General features: G+C 45.7%; 1 protein-coding gene and 1 pseudogene across 2 annotated transcripts in view; one reads left to right on the top strand and one right to left on the bottom strand.

The window, feature by feature from the left end:
• LOC126458124 (wiskott-Aldrich syndrome protein family member 3) overlaps nucleotides 1–15,496 on the bottom strand; it is a 270,241-nt gene that overhangs the window by 236,119 nt on the left and 18,626 nt on the right. The gene's annotated exons all lie outside the window — the stretch shown is intronic.
• LOC126458907 (5S ribosomal RNA) lies at nucleotides 5,464–5,580 on the top strand (annotated as a pseudogene).

Genomic DNA, 15,496 nt, shown 5'->3' with positions numbered 1-15,496 from the left:
CATTAGAACAAAAAAGGTTACTTTATCCAGACTGTGTTTAATTCCTAATAGAGTCGCTATAACTTCTGAGAAATTAAAGAGTCAGCTAGAAGCTACAGATACATTACAGTGTATCGAACTGTGCAGAAGCAACGAAACAAGCATGCCAAATTTCAAATAACGCGAAATCCCCAAGATTGGCACAGTTTTTCAAAAGCTCGAAACTTAGCGCGAACTTCAATGGGAGATGCTTTTAATAATTTCCACAGCGAAATTCACTCGGAATCTGACAGAAAATCCAAAGAGATTCTGGTCGTATGTAAAGTGCACCAACGGAAAGAAACAACATTCTCACTGCGCGATAACAATCGCAATGTAATGTATGACAGTGCCACTAAAGCAGAGCGACTAAACAAGTTTTCCGAAATTCCTTCACCAAAGACGAAGTAAATATTCCTGTGTATTCCAATGAAGAACTACTGCCAACATAAGAAACTTAGAAGTAGATACTATCTGTGTAGCGAAGCAGCTTAAATCAATAAAGGCAACGCCTCCTGTTCAGATAGTATATCAGTCTGTTTCATTTCAGAGCATGCTGATACAACAGCCCCATACTTACCAATCACAAACAACAGCTCGCTCGGTGAACGATACGTATCCAACGACTGAAAAGTTGTCCCACTATCACCAATACCGAGGACTGGAAATAGGAGTAATCCGCTGAATCACACTCATATTGCTAACGTCGATTTGCAGTACGATTTTGGAACATTTACTGTGTTCTAACATTATGGGTTATCTCTAAGAAAAGGACTTATTTAAAGACTCAGAAAACATCGTTCTTGTGAAACAACTACCTCTTTATTCCCACGAAGTAGCTAGTGCTATAGACAGGGGATGTGAAATTCATTCCATATTTTTTGATTTCCAGAAGGCTTTTAACACCGTTCCTCACTATCAGCTTCTAGCCAAACTCCGTGCCTTTGGAACATTGTCTCAGTTGTGCGTATGGATTCCTGATTTCCTGTCAAAAAGGTCACAGTTCGTAGTAACCGTAAGAAAGTCATCGAGTAAAACAGAAGTAATATCTGGCGTCCCCAAGGACCTCTGTTGTTCCTGACCTATATTAACGACATAGACAATTTGAGCAGCCCTCTTACATGGTTTGCAGATGATGCTGTCATTTACCATCTTGTAAAGTCATCAGATGGCCCAAACTAATTGGAAAATGATTTAGACAAGATCTGTATGGTGTGAAAAGTGGTAACTGACTAAATAACGAAAAGGGTGAAATCATCCATATGAATACTAAAAGGAATCCGCTAAATTTCAGTTACACGATAAAACACCCAACTCTAAACACTGTAAATTAACGAATAACGCAAATTGGAACGATCGCATATATGCTGTTCTGGGGAAAACAAACCAAAGACTGATTTATTGCAGAAGACTTAGAAAATGCAACAGGTCTACTAAGGAGACTGCTTACACTACGCTCGTCCACCCTTTTCTGGAGTACTGCTGAGCGGTGTGGGAACCGCATCAGACAGGATTGTCGGAGGACACCGAAAAAGTTCATAGGCCGTTCGTTTTGTACTATCGCGAAATAGGAGGCAGAGTGTCACGGATGTGATACGTGAATTGGGGTGCCAATGTTTCTTTGTGGCAGGGTCTTCTCATGAAATTTCAATCACCACTCTGTGCTGAGCGTGGAAATATATTTTTGGCGCCCACCTACACAGGAAAGAACAATCGTAATAATCAAATATGAGAAATCGGAGCTCGCACTGAATGATTTAAGTGTGCTCTTTCCCGTGTACTGTTCGAGAGTGGAACGCTAAAGAAGTAGCTCACAGTTGGTTCGATGAACCCTCTGCCAGGCACTTTACTGTGAATTACAGAGTAGTCATGTAGATGAAGAGCTACACTGCGAATTATTCCAACAGTAATCAAGAAACAACATTATAAAGTTACAGCTAATTCGTATCATTTTCAGCAGTCACTGATGATCGCGTCAGCAATGTTTATGAGTAAGGAACCAGAAAGCCAGTTGCGAAATTGTTGCTTCCTGGAATTGTAAAGCGACGCCGAAACTGCGAGCACAATGAACGACCATCTTTGTAGAGTAGTGGCTGATGCTGGATCCTCACTAAGATGAATAAACACAACCCAGTCGTTCTGGGGCAGCTCCAAAGGAACCAAAGCGAGGTCACAGCAACCGACTTTCTCCACTCGACCTCACTTGACCCCTACGCTGGCCTGTTTGCCCGTATCCCAGCCTCTTTCAAATGAGTGTTTTAAACAAAGTAACAACAGAAGCGCAGAAGTAGTTGATGCAGAAAGTTCAATGCCTCAACGAAAATTTGAGTAATATGTTGTGGGTGAGGGGTACAGTGTATGAGGATACCTTTGCTCTCTAATGTGGATGGATAATCTTACTGGAAGCCCATCATTTTCAATTGAAGCGCGCGAGACGCCATTAATGATCACATCAGCGAATCGACATTTATAGAACTACGTCATAAATATCTCTTATTTTACAGATTTCTGGAAGCTGGCCATGTTTCTTCAGTAAGTGAGCAGAATCCTGAATCCTGGCTGACGGTGCTGTTTAGAAACAATCCAATTTACAGGTGGAGTCTGTTACTGTTTCGGTTTTCACAACAGCACACACTACAGAGAGAAATACCATACCTTCTAGTAAAGATTAGGTTGCAACAAAAATGATATCGATGGAAGTTCTGTAAGAGATTTAAAATGTCCTTCCGAGTGCGAGCACACTACGCCACCGCCTAAGATCTATTCCAGTTTTTATAAAATGATCACTGTGTTTGCTAACTATACGTACATTTTTCTTAAAATTGCGCCCATTTCTGTGATACTGCACCATTGCTGGGCATAAATCAATTACCCCCTCTCCTCCCCTTCCCCCCCCCCCCCCCCCCCAAAAAAAATCACACACAGTGCACTTTAATCTTAGGAGGTAATGCCATTATCAGAGAGGTGGGAGTGTGTTGTTACTATTTCGAATAGTTTCGTAAGACTTGCGATATGACCAGTGGACTTTGCCCAACGATTCGGCATAGTGTTGTCGCAATCAGAGGAAATCAAATATTTGGACTTAAGCGACTGTTTGTTTCTTGCAGCGTAGTATACGATGTTCGTTTAATAACTATGCAGACATTACTAGCCATCGATTACATTACTGGACGTCACTTGTAATCCAAGACCGCCAAACGCTACGGTGCTGCGTTGCTGATTTTATGGTTGTTAATGACTGTAGCAGTTCTGAAGCTGCTGAGTTTTACCGCTGAGCGCGTAAGGAATTAGTATAATTAGAGTATCATCAGCTAATAATCTTAATTTCTGTTAATATATGCAGGTTAAATATATTTAAAGTGGGGAAAGGACCAGTTGAGATGCGTTCGTGATGCCCGTAGTATATTTTAGTGTGCAACCCTGATAAAAACCAATTTACGCTGTAATTACAGCGGAAAGGCATATGATTCAGAAGAAAGGGACTAGAAGTCTATGGGGACTAATACTGTCATCACCTCGTCCCCTATAGTCCCATTCTGCATGTATCGCGATTCCGTCTTTTATGCAAATGGACGTCCCAAGATCAACTGCCTTACGTATAAAACATAAAAAGCAGTTCAAACCACAACGCCGATAAACGTGCGTAGCTGTGGAAAATACGGTCCAATTACCGACGTGCAGGTCGACTACAAAGACGCTCCGATGAAATACGAGACAGTACTCATCGGAACTATCTACATGAAGGGTACAAGCATTTCCCTCCCCCGACTTCATTTTTTCAGGCACTTGCAACTCTGTTTATATCCGTTGGAAACGATAAGAAAAGAAGCTTAACAACCCGTGAGAGACTGGAAATAACTTCTCTATTCTAAGTGGGATCCAGTTCTCGTGCAAATCTGTTTCGAGGACATCGCCTGCGATCTTGATACTATTTCACCCTACGCCTCACTGCGAATCAATAAGTACATAAACACCTAAAAAAAAAGGAAGATTTACCAGCTATAATATAGTCGACCGCGGTGTTATGACAATGGTTAGTTGAAGGTAACATTGGAATTTATCATTCACATTAGATACCGATTTTTTGTGACAATTTTTCGTTTCTCCAAGGCATTAGGGTTTTTTCTTCGAGAGCTGCCAGATCGAAGGTCTATTACGTTCTAAAGCGATTAATGGTATTTTGACGATTTGCGCTACCCTGTTTTATTTAGTTTAATGAAGGAGAACTTCAGGGAACTTTGGAAAGTATGGGATAAGGCCCTGGCGGAAGTAAAGCTATGAAAGCGGGTCGTGAATCGTGCTTGGATAGCTCAATCGGTATAGTACATCTCTGCGAATCGCAAAGGTTCCAGGTTCGAGTCGTCGTCCGGTCACAGTTTTTAATCTGCCAGGATGTTTCAAATCAGCGCACACTCAGATGCAGAGTGAAAAGTTATTCTGTAAGTTCAAAGGCAATTGTTAAACAAACCTAATGGGAATCTAACACACGTAAGCAGTATTTCAGAATTGGTGGTAGTTTGTAAGTAATATCTTGCGTAAATGGACTGTAGCCTTTCAGTATCCTACAAACGAATCTAAACCTGTCAGTTGCTTTACCAACATTTATGCTTATGTAACAGTTACACATCATATCACCACAAACAGTAATACAAGTCGTGGGTCGCCGATGCGGGTGTTGATTTGGTTAAAATCATTATGGGCATCATAACGTGTCGTCGTAAATGTAGATTAAAAACTATAAAATAAAGGTACACGTTTAGAATGACTTTCAGAAATACTCTTCACGGTGGCGAAGCTGTTGCGTTCTTACGCACATTCTCCTGGATCACACTATAAATTAACTGTACTCGTATGTGTGGATGACTCTCCATCCGCAACAACCTACTGCATTCTGCTTGTGTAACCCCTAAATCCAGTCACACAAACGTAATCGAATATCCCATGGAGAACTAGGAACACTGCCCGTAACTCTTAGGGAACGGTGAATGGGGAAACCGAATATCTGGTGTTTTACGAGAATTGTTATATAATTTCCTCGTGAAAACATTTCCAAGCTATTTCCATCACCTTCTCACTCCAGATACTGAACTTTAAAGAGTTCAAGTCACTCCGTACCCAAGGAACTAACATCCAATCAGCAGAATACAGTCTCGCTCTTGCTGCGCGAATGCAAACGATCCTTGTCCGAAAGCAAACCATTTATTTTTTGACAGTTTTTTTATAGTGTGCACGGGTCACGTGCAAAGCAAATGAAAACTATAGTTAAGGAAGCAATGAAAACTATACTAGATGACGAGAGCAGGTCAGAAAATACTGTGGAATCCACACGAATCTTTTATTCGCTGATAGTAACTAATACTGATGGGCAATGTACAATGTCACGCAGTGTTTTAGTTCGAATACGCTGAACTTTGAGAATTTTTGACTAGCGTAAAGGAGATACGGGGCAACGGCCATGCCGCAGTGGATACACCGGTTCCCGTGAGATCACCTAAGTTAAGCGCTGTCGGGCGTGGCCGGCACTTGGATGGGTGACCATCCAGCCGCCATGTGCTGTTGCCATTTTTCGGGGTGCACTCAGCCTCGTGATGCCAATTGAGGAGCTACTCGACCGAATAGTAGCGACTCCGGTCAAAGAATACCATCACATAACGACCGGGAGAGCGGTGTGCTGACCACACGCCCCTCTTATCCGCATCCTCACCCGAGGATGACACGACGGTCGGATGGTCCCGATGGGCCACTTGCGGCCTGAAGACGGAGTGTAAAGGAGATACGCCCAAGGTAGTTTCAGTAAAGCAGCTGACGTTACCACAGTTACTAAGTGTGAGCATCTTCAGTTCGATGAAATTAATCTGAATAAGTAATCTTCAGTGCAGAGGGTTGCAGGGCGGGAAGAAAGAGAATTCCATGTCACATAGTAATGCGAGTATAGCAACCGACTGCCGTCTTCGGGATTCCGTGCCACACCAATGCCGATACAAGTTTCCTAGTATAGGACGACAGAACTTACATGGGTATTTATATAGCTTTCACTTTATTCTATTTCACGTGCGCTAAGCAGTACCTCAATCCGGTTCTTAATGCAAATAGCCCGTCTCCCGTTTTGTGCTTCAAAGCAGCCATTTTCCTTGTGACACAGACTCCCCGCGAAGTGTTAGTCATTCGATGGTCGCCAGTGAAAGCACTCAGTAACTTCAATTTACCTCTGGGCAAGAACGACAACATTGCTACAATCGGCAACACGTTACCCATACGCTGTACGTCACGTAAGGATTCATTATAAATTTAATCAGTTCCCGGCAAAAAAAAAAAAAAAAAAAAAAAAAAAAAAAAAAAAAAAAAAAATTGCTTCACACAGCACCTTCCCTCCACATTAATCCAATCTGTTCTCCCTACAAAAAGAACTGTTACAATAAAACTATGGCAAAGTACCGTACTGAAATAGAAGTACTACTGCAACAGGTCATACAAGAATACTCCACTGACACATTGTAAACGCTTCCAGAAAGCATCTCATCTGTAGCGTAGTGTGCGTTTGTTTAGATACTTCCTGGCAGATGCAATGGTGTGTTGGTCTGGGAAAGACAAGTTCTGGGTTAGAATCCCGATCCGACACACTGTACTACACTGCCACGAAGTGTCATGAAAATTTTTCTCTGTGCAATTACCACAGTGAAAGGAAGGAGTTTGGAGAAAAGCAGTCTTTACGCTTGCAGATAACGAGTAACTTCGCGACTGTGGAATCGGCTCTCTGGTAGTTTCCGCACGGTGATACTTTCCCTTTAAAGAAATATCGTCCGGTGACAAGAACAGCCACTTTTATAATGACAAGTAATAAAATTACCGTCTTTGTAAATACTGTTGTGCTGGCTTTACTGCTACTGACGTTGCAGAAAATCTGGGTTGCAACTAGCGCCCACTGAAAGGAAACAAGTCCTCTGCTGTGGATAAAGACTTTTCTCTACTGCTATTCACGCACAGCTGTCTAACTTTGCTCGCAACAGTAACCCATTTTTTGTCATAGCTTTTACAGAACAGCTAAATCGTTTCACTTTTATGTGAACTGCTGTCGTTCAACAGGTCATAAAAAATTCCATTCAGAGAAAAACTGAAGTTTTGCTGACTAACACTGAATTCTCATATCGTAATTTTATGCACCCCAGCGGAGGAGAAGCGTGCTAAAATTTAATTTCCCGCCAAATTGAAGCTCTCCAGACCGAAAAAAAATCTAAGCTTTAGAGCGGTTTAGGAAATCCACTCGCCCTATATACGGTAGGTCGGATGGGGGGGGGGGGGGGGGGTTAATTCCGTTCCCGCCGAATATGAATCCAGTGAAACTTCCTGGCAGATTAAAACTGTGTGCCCGACCGAGACTCGAACTCGGGACCTTTGCCTTTCGCGGGCAAGTGCTCTACCATCTGAGCTACCGAAGCACGACTCACGCCCGGTACTCACAGCTTTAGTTCTGCCAGTATCTCGTCTCCTACCTTCCAAACTTTACAGAAGCTCTCCTGCGAACCTTGCAGAACTAGCACTCCTGAAATACAGTGTTACCTTAATACATTAACTTCAGCAATATTATCTTACTCTATTAGGAAAACGTGAAATTTGTGACCTATGTAAGGTTTTCAGTCCTTTGCCTAAAAGAGTCTATGAGTGAAAATGAAATTCTTTATCAACTCCACTGAATCAATAAAAAATGTACTACGGGTACATTTAAATCTAGCCTTTTGCCTAGTGTAGGGGTAACATATGATACTTAATTTTCCTATTAGTTCACAGACATAGTCCAGTTGGTTTGTTCTTGTTTCCGTTGATCCACGGATGAGTGTGAAAGATGAATCGAGTGTGCTACATGATAAAGGAAGACAAACTGGATATTAATCATAAGCCTGTTGGCAGAGATGAACGTCTATAAACAAAGAAAAGACCGGACTAGATGGGACAAAATTTGGTTGGTTGGGTTAAACGAGGGGAGGGGGGCGGGGGGGAAGGGACCAAATTGCGAGGTCATCGGTCCCTTGTTCCCGGTAAAATAATTACACACAGAAAGAAGAAAAGAAAGACGTATAGCACAATAACAGGAGAAAGGAAGAACCAGAAGAATGACAGGACAACCAACACCACTATGGACAAAACAGGAAAAGAAAACCACAGAGAGAAGCAAGAAACAGGTAGAAGAGGTAAAAATAAGAGCAGATGACCGTGGCTGGCCGACCACGAGAATAAAAAGGAAAAGCCAGCCACTCTGCGACACATTAAAACATCCGCTCAAAAGCATTAGAGTGGAGAACGCAAAGGGACAAAGGACATGCGCTAAAACTTATGTAGAATGCTAAAACCCACCGTCACGTATAAAAAGTGAAACTAAATTAGCCGATGAGGCGTTGTCAGTTAAAAGTAATGGCAACGGGTCCGGTAACTGAAGAGTCCGTCTCAGGGCAGCCAAAGGAGGACAGCTCACCAAGATATGGGCCACTGGTCAGCCTCGCGCCGCAACGACACTGAGGTGGGTCATCACGGCGCAGGAGGTAGCCATGTGTCATCGAAGCGCGGCCAATGCGGAGCCGGCAGAGAACGACAGATTCCCTGCGAGAGGCCCGCATGGAGGACTGCCACACATTCGTAGTCTCCTTAATGTCACGCAGTTTGTTGCGCATGCTGAGGTTATGCCATTTCGTCTCCCAAAGCAGCAAAACCTTGCTACATAGTACTCAAAGCAGGTCAGTTGCAGAGAAGCAGATCTCCTTAAGCGGTTTCCGCGTAGCCTGTTTGGCCAGCCTGTCGGCAAGTTCGTTGCCTGGAATTCAGACGTGACCTGGGGTCCAGACAAACACCACTGAACGACTGGACCGTTCTAGGGAATAGATGGACTACTGGGTGGTCGCTACCAAAGGATGACGAGGGTAGCACTGATCGATTGCTTGTAGGCTGCTCAAGGAGTCAGTACACAGAAGAAACGATTCCCCAGAGCATGAACATAAGTGCTCAAAGCACGAGATATAGCCACCAGCTCGGCAGTGAAAACACTGCAACCATCAGGTAAAGAATTCTGTTCAGTTTGTCCTTCATGGGCATACGCGGAGCCGACGTGAGCATCAGCCATCAAGCTGTAAGTCTGTGGAAACCACTTCGTGGCCTCAGTACATGTCAAGAATCAAGAGGAAGTGGCAGTGGCAGGGGAGAGGCGCGGGGTTAACTGAGTCCTCAGGGACCTGTGAAAGGTCCAGGCAAAGCTGCGGCCTTGGTGTACACCATGGAGGTGTACGTGAATGGACCTCAAGTATAGCTGGTAACAGCGAGGACTACAATTCGGAAAGAAGGGATCGGACACTAACTGCAATTGGAAGCCCTGACCTGGGCCGCCGATGAGAGAGATGAACCGCCGCAGGTGGGAAAAGGAGACTAATTCGGATGCGCAGCAGCACTACGAACGTTTGCAACATAACTGGCCAGCAGTTGTGCACATCTAACCTGCAATGGAGGGACTGACTTCCACAAGGACGCCGGTCACTGCACTCGTCCTAAAAGCTCCTATCGCTGGGCGAACGCCACAGTGGTGCACTGGGTCGAGTAAACGCAACACAGAGGGCGCCGCCAAACCATAAGCCAGACTCCCATAGTCAAGCAGGATTGAACAAGGGTTCGGTAGAGCTGCACCAGCGTAGAGCGATCTGCTCCCCAGTTGGTGTTGCTAAGGCAGCGGAGGGCATTGAGGTGCTGCCAGCACTTTCTGCTTAAGCTGACGAAGGTGAGGAAGCCAAGTCAATCGGGCGTCGAAAACTAGTCCTAAGAACGATATGTCTCCACTACAGTGAGTGGATCGTCATTAAGGTAATTTTCTGGTTCTGGATGAACGGTACTACGCCAACAGAAGTGCATAACACACGACTTTGCGGCCGAAAACTGGAAACAGTGGGCTAGAGCCCATAACTGCGCCTAGTGGATGGCTCCCTGTAGGCGCCGCTCAGGAACACCAGTACTGGTGGAGCACTACGAAATGCAGAAGTCACCTGCATACAGAGAAGGTGAGACGGACGGCCTTACAGCTGCCGCTATACAATTAATAGCCACTAAAAATAGAGATACACTCAGTACAGAGCCCTGCAGGACCCCATTCTCCTGGATATGGGGGGGGGAGGGGGGGGGGGGACTATGAGAGGCACCAATTTTGACACGGAAAGTACGAAGCGCCAGGAAATTTTGGATAAAATCGGGAGCAGGCCTCTGAGACCCCACTCGTATAATGTGGGAAGGATTTGATGTCGCCAGGTCGTGTCATTCACTTTTCGTAAATCAAAAAAGACGGCAACCAGGTGTTGGCGTCTGGAAAAAGCTGTTCGGATGGCAGACTCTAGGGACACAAGATTATCAGTGGTAGAGCGACCCTGACATGAAGGCAGTAGGCCACGCGACTCCAGGACCCAACCCAACCGCCGACACACCATAGGTTCCAGCAGCTTACAAAGAACGTTGGTGAGGCTGATAGCTATCCACATCAAGCGGGTTTTTACGTGTTTGAGCAACGGAATGTTGGTGCTCTCCCGCCATTGCGATGGAAAGACGCCATCGCATCAGATACGGTTGAAGATGACGAGGAGATACTGCTTGTAGTCAGACGAGAGATGTTTAATCATTTGACTGTGGATGCGATCTGGCCCAGGAGCTGTGTCGGGGTAATGTGCAAGGGCACTGAGGAGCTGCCACTCTGTACATGGGGCACTATAGGATTCACTGTGGCGTGTAGTGAATGAGAGGACTTTCCCTTCCAGCCTCGCCGTTTGAGAGTGCGAAAAGGCGGGGGCGGGGGGGGGGGGGGGGGGGGGAGGGTAATTCTCCGACGTAGAGGCTCAGCAAAGTGCTTGGCAGTCGCGATTGCGTCGGTAGACAACACGCCATATATGCTAACACCAGGAACACCTATTGGAATCTGGTATCCGAAAACACGTTTGATCTTTGCCCAGACACGGGAAGGTGACGTATAGCACCCAATGGTCGAGACATATCTCTCCCAATACTCCTGCTTCCGTCATTTGATAAGTTGGCGAACGCGGGGACAGAGCCGTTTAAAGGCTATTAGGTGTTCCAGGGAAGGGTGCCGCTTATGCCACTGTAGAGCTCGCCGACGCTCCTTAATTGCTTCAGCGACACCCGGCGACCACCAAGAAGGGACTGCATTTCACAGGGGGCACCCTAAACGGCGAGGGATCATATTTTCTGCCACGGAAACGATTGTTGTTATCACCCGCTCAACTATCACATCGATGTTACCGTGTGGGGGAGATTCAACGGTGACAGCAAGTTTCCCAGTCCGCCTTGTTTAAAGCCCATCTGGGCAGGCAGCCGTGGGCCTGATGCCGGGGCAGTGACAGTAACATGGGGAAGTGGTCACTACCACACATGTCATCATGCGCTCTCCAGTGGATAGATGGGGGAAAGCCAGGACTGCAAACCGAGAGATCAATGGCCGAATATGTGCCATGTGCCACACTGAAATGTGTGGCAGCCCCACTATTTATGAGGCAGAGGTCGAGTTGTGACAGTAAACTTTCATCATCTCTGCCTTGGCCAGTAAGAACTGTGCCACCCCACAAGGGGTTATGAGCGTTATAATCTTCCAAAAGTAGGAAAGGTTTAGGGAGATGACCAATCAGTTCAGTTAATACATTCAGGGATAATGCAGCATCTGGAAGAAGATATACATTGCCGACAGTTATTTCCTGCGTCGTCATTCTCACAGCCACAGCTTCAAGAGGGGTTTGGAGGGGCACAGTTTCACTACAGACTGAGTTTAGGTCCTAATTGCTAACTGCATCTGACACTCGATTATAGTCGTTACGGTCCTTTTAGTATCCCTTATAGTTGCGGAGGGCAGGGGTCCGAATTGCTGGGAACCAGGTTTCCTGGAGGGCAATGCAAAAAGCAAGTGTAAAGCTTAACAGTTGCCGCAGCTCAGCCAGGCGGTGGAAAAAAAAAAAACAGCCGCAGTTCCATTGGAGGAGGACATGGCGAGATCGGGAAGGCATGGAAAATTCAATGAGGCAGTTTTCGCCTCAGCGTCAACTGCTGCCATTGAGGTTTTGCCTGAGCAGTCTATATCCATTGTGTCTGAGGGTCCGCCGAGATATAGGTTCTCAGCAGACGCCAGAACCTCCACCTCATCCGCAGACGCAGAGCTTGTAGGTAGGTAGGTAGGTAGGTAGGTAGGTAGGTAGGTAGGTAGGTAGTGGTGTGGGTGCCACCGCAATTCCTTTGGTCTTGGGGACCATCTTTTTGGCTTTCTCTTGCTGCTTCTTGGGTTCGCCTGGCTGTGAGGACTGCACTGATTCAGTCTCCGGGACTGAGGATGAGCGTGAAGCCCTTCTGGTTCTGAGAGGCGACAGGAATTCGAGGAACTGATTGGGCGAGAACTGTTCTCGAAGCATCAGTGTAACAAGTGGTCATAACCACAGGATGTAAGCACTCAAATTTCATCTTAATCTTAGCCTCAGTGTAGACCAGTCTGTCCAGGGAGTTATATTCCATGATTGTCCTTTCTTTCTGTAAAATCCTGCAGTCTGGCGAACGAGGTAAATGATGCTCTCCACAGTTGACACACATGGGAGGCAGGGAGCATGGAGTATTGGGATGCGATGGACGTCCGCAATCCCGACAGGTGGGGCTGGAAGTACAACAGGAAGTCATATGGCCGAACTTCCAGCACTTAAAGCACCGCATCGGGGGAGCGATATATGGCTTGACGTCACAGCAGTAGGCCTTGACCTTCTCAGGCAATGTGTCACCCTTGAAGGCCAAGGTTAAGGCACCAGTGGCAATCTGATTATCCCTCGGACCCCGATGGACGCGCCAGATGAAATGAACACTTCGCCGCTCTAAATTGGCGCACAGCTCGTCGTCAGACTGTAAAAGAAGGTCCCTGTAGATTATAATACCCTACACCATATTTATGCTCTTGTGGGGTGTAATGGTAACAATCACCCAACTTGTCACAAGCGAGTAATGCCTGTGACTGGGCACAGGACGCTGTTTTGATCAAGACTGAACCAGGGCGCATTTTGGACAAGCCCTCCACCTCCCCAAACTTGTCCTCCAAATGCTCCACAAAAAACTGAGGCTTCAAGGACATGAAAGATTCCCCATCAGCTCTCGTACATACGACGTACCGGAGCGAATAAGGTTCGCTGCCATCCTTAGCCGGACCCTCGGACACAATGGATATAAACCGCTCAGGCAAGAAGTCAGTGGCAGCAGTTGACCCTGAGGCATAAACTGTCTCATTGAATGTTCCATGCCTTACCAATCTCACGATGTCATCCTCCGGTGGAATTGCGGCTGTTTTTTCCACTGCATGGCTGAGCTGCAGCAACTGTTAAGCTTTACACTTGCTTTCTGCCATCCTTAGCCTCCCATGGTGTGGCCAGGAAGGGGAACGATTTGGGGTCATATTTCTTAGCATTGAAGTTAGACTTTGTCCGCTTAGTGACTGCTGGCGGCAGACCACCAGTACGAGATGACGTACTACACTTCATGGAGTGTCATCTGCCCTGATGTCACCCACTCCGACCAGGGGCCCTCCCCACGGGCGCCACCCAGCTTCACCAAAGGCCACGTGGCAGGATTGCCATTGCCAAGAGTCCCGATGCCCCAGGGAGATGGGCATCTACTCCATGGCATACGTGGGGAGTTAACGGCGCAGGCATCAGCAGAGCGATCCCTGTGTTGTCATGGGGCTACAACCAACAGGGTACATGGTGGCCCCACAACAACGGACTGGCTACTGTGCTGGATATGAGGTGCCAAGAAGTCCATGGTCCTTGTCGGCGCAGAAAGCGACACTGCATAGTGCATGGTGGAAAACACACCCAGGAAGGTGTCCTTGTCCAAGAGATGGAAAATAAGCGGGCCTACAATGCGACGACGAGAAAGTGGGCTAAAGCTCTCAATGCAAGATGGACATGATGCACCATGTAAGGCGCCCTTCGCCAATTGGCTCGCTCTTCGGGAAAATTTAGAAAGATGGAGGTCAAACCCGACAGGTGACCATCACATAAAGGCTGACACGTATCAGACTCCTTTTAATCGCCTCTTACGACAGGCAGGAATAGCTCGGGCCTATTCTAACACCTGGACCCGCAGGTGGGACAAAAATTGGACGTATGTTGTTACCACGGGCCGAGACACGACTGCGACTAGAAGTAAGACTCTCGAAGCTACTGTTCCCTCAGTCACTGAACTGAATGTGTAAGCACAAATTCTAAAATCTTCTTGTGTAAATGTCTGATGTCACCACTGTCTGCTTCAGTTAATAACAATCATCATAGTATAACAGTCTATATTATTTACTTATGTCATATCAATATGGCAATGTTATTCATCATGTTCCATCAGAACCAGATGAACGAACAGGTATCCGTACTGAAGAGGTGGCGTTCAAGAAGTGAAAGCAGTTGTAACTATGAATTTCAGCAGTAAATGTTTAGACTTTTGACAAGCCACCTCCTGAGAACAGATATCTTTTTGTTCTTTTGAGGTTAAGTAATTCTGATGGGGCTGTATTAACCCGTAAGACGTCTGGTGGAAAAAAAGGGAAAAATAGAAACTGGGCTAAATCCCTAGGTGTGTCTGCGAAACCCAACGCAACAAAATCAAATTTTAGTACAAATGTTTACATTTAACTGCCATAAAAGTTACTTGTGTGCGTTTATGCACATACACGTTCAACTTTTTTTGCACAGACTGGGAATATACATAAGCCGTGTGCCAAATAATGGACTTATATGCTGCGGTGACATCTGTTGACGTGGAACGCTCATTCTCTGCGTGTAAGATGCTGTTAAGAAACGCAGTTTCTCAACGGAAAATCTGGAGAAAGTGTTAGCTACTTTCTGTGACTGTAATTATGGACATGGACAACAATATAATGTGGATTTTGTCAATCTGTAAGAGGCAGCAGACGGTAGACAAGAGAATATCGTCTTTCTATCTTTCTCGAGTGCACGGTTGGCAACGTTCTCCTCGTACACGTGGAACTGGTTGTTCCCGTCCATCACCACCTCTAATCACTAGACCTTTGACTTACGTTCCAAAAATCTTGAATTAGGTACCTAAAATAGGTTCTATCACAAAAATAGGTCATAACAATCAGAAAATTGGTGACCAAAATCTGACATTTTGTCGAAACAGATTGACAAAATCCACATTATATTGTTGTCCATGTCCATAATTACAGTCACAGAAAGTAGCTAACACTTTCTCCAGATTTTCCGTTGAGAAACTGCGTTTCTTAACAGCATCTTACACGCAGAGAATGAGCGTTCCACGTCAACAGATGTCACCGCAGCATATTTAAGTGAGGGTATTAGTCGCAATGCGACCGCACACTCATGTTCTATTGATTTACATGATAAGATGTTAGCTACTGTGTAGAGGATGATAGTACTTTTTTTGTAGCACTGTCTTTAGTTTCTCACTGACT

The sequence above is a fragment of the Schistocerca serialis genome, chromosome 2 (genome assembly GCF_023864345.2).
Source record: "Schistocerca serialis cubense isolate TAMUIC-IGC-003099 chromosome 2, iqSchSeri2.2, whole genome shotgun sequence".
In the NCBI taxonomy this organism is placed as follows: domain Eukaryota; kingdom Metazoa; phylum Arthropoda; class Insecta; order Orthoptera; family Acrididae; genus Schistocerca; species Schistocerca serialis.
The sequence above is the reverse complement of the archived record's forward strand: the minus strand, read 5'-3'. Positions and strand labels throughout refer to the sequence as shown.